General features: G+C 36.1%; 1 non-coding gene across 1 annotated transcript; it reads right to left on the bottom strand.

Moving 5' to 3' along the window:
• Positions 1-707: 707 nt before the first annotated feature.
• LOC115070813 lies at positions 708-833 on the bottom strand. The gene has a single exon (XR_003849943.1). It is a non-coding gene; the product is annotated as a small nucleolar RNA SNORA40 (small nucleolar RNA).
• Positions 834-1,954: the final 1,121 nt, after the last annotated feature.

Below are 1,954 nucleotides of genomic sequence, written 5' to 3'. Positions count from 1 at the left end.
AAGCTATGATTGAAAACTTTAAAATGTATACATTTCTGAAAAGAAATCTACCAATACAAATAATGTTTATTGTGGTAGAAGATGTTGGGCACTTTTTTTTTCTCTTCATATTTTTCTGTATTTTTTCTAGTGAGAGAATAATCAGGAAAAGATAAATAAAAATAGAAGAACAATTGAATGCTTTGAGTGAGATAATGTGCTTTACAACACATACTGTCTGTTCTAGTGTCATTATGTTGCTGCGATAAAACACTCTGACCAAAAGTAACTTGGGACAAAAGGGTTTATTTGGCTTACATCCAGGTCAAAATCCATCACTGAGGGAAATCAGTGTAGGAATTTGGAGACAGGAATCATGGAGGAATGCTATTTACTGGTTCACTCTCTGGCTTATGCTCAGCTACCTTTCTTACATAGTCCAGACCCACTTGCTTAAGGAAAGTGTTGCCCACAGTGGGCTGGGCCCTCCCATGTCAATCATAAATAAAGGCAATCTCCCACAGACATGGCCACAGGCCAATCTGATTGAGGAAATTCTTCAACTGAGGCTCCCTCTTCCTAGGTGACTCTAGGTTTTAACAAGTTGACAATAAGAACTAACCAGGACACTGACTTTGTAAAACATTTTATCTCTTAAATTTTCAACTTTTTATTCTTAGAATCAACCTTATTTCTGATAGCATCATCATTTTGAACTTCTTGGGTAACACATTCCTTCTCATGTGTATCAAAACTCATACTGAATAATGAGTTCTGAGTTGCAAAAGAGGATTTATTTTTGCACCTGTCTTGAGTTTTTGTCCATTATTTCAACAAACAGGCACACAAGCACTACTCATCTCTTGATCATTTGTTTTTCCAACATGTTTCGTATCATTTTCTTAAGAGTTCTTTATTACTTTGTATCATCACAATTTGCAGCTCCATAAATACTAATTCATTTTAATGGCAGCATCTTTCCTCTCCGTGTAGTCTTTATCTTCTACTTCACTCTGTTCTTCATTCAAGAGGTCTGCTAGAGGCTCAAACATCTCTGTTCTCAAGGGATCCGCCCCTTCCTTCAAGGCTGACACCTGATACTTTCCATATCGCCCAATGTTATGGGAATTTTTCATCCACAACTTTGTGTCAAGATGCCTTTCTTCTTCTAAAACCCATTTCTTAATTAACCGAATTAACATATTTAAACCATATGGAGAGTATTTAAACACAATTATTTAATTAAATAGAGCACGATCTGTACAGTGTTGATCCTTGTTGAATAAGGTTCAGGTTTCTCAGTTTTGTTTTTCCACTAATCTGTCCTTTGTCTTTAGCTTTAAAAGGAAAAGAGAGAGGATGTCTCTCAAACAGAAAATAAACCAAACTCTCTAGAATCAGAATATTTCCTATGACTTAGAAAAGACACCCAAAATCAATATATTCCAAGTTGACCAAGGATGACCACATAGGCTACAGGACTTCCCAACGTTCCATAGTGGGAAAAGCCTCACTATGAATAACTATAATTTCCTTTCCTGGATTCTGTCAGACTACGTATTCCGCTCCCATTCCAACCTAACCTTGGAGTGGAAGTTATTCATTCTCTGGTTGTTGTGGCTATCTAGCAAATATTGTTATAGGAAGTCTACATTTTATAACTTTGACTTAGGATGTCTTTCTCTTCCTTTGTTTTTTTTTCTTAGTTAACCAAATTACATGTCTTTTTCAATAAGGACATTTGAACACAGGACACATTAGAATTCATCAAATGGCAATGCCCAAGCAGGGCTGTATGACAGCTTCCGTGTACCTGGGCACTTTCTCTTTGTAAGTCACTTACTCCACATTGAGAAAAAAAAAAGCCAACTTTTAAAAATGCATTTTTTAAATCCAAAAGGTTTGAGAAAAGAAAAGAGAAATAAAATGAGGAAAGGTGTCAAGCACAGTCTATGCAAGGAGTGGGTAAGTAGGA

The sequence above is a fragment of the Nannospalax galili genome, unplaced genomic scaffold, assembly GCF_000622305.1.
Source record: "Nannospalax galili isolate Female #2095 unplaced genomic scaffold, S.galili_v1.0 scaffold417, whole genome shotgun sequence".
NCBI classification, from domain to species: domain Eukaryota; kingdom Metazoa; phylum Chordata; class Mammalia; order Rodentia; family Spalacidae; genus Nannospalax; species Nannospalax galili.
The sequence above is the reverse complement of the archived record's forward strand: the minus strand, read 5'-3'. Positions and strand labels throughout refer to the sequence as shown.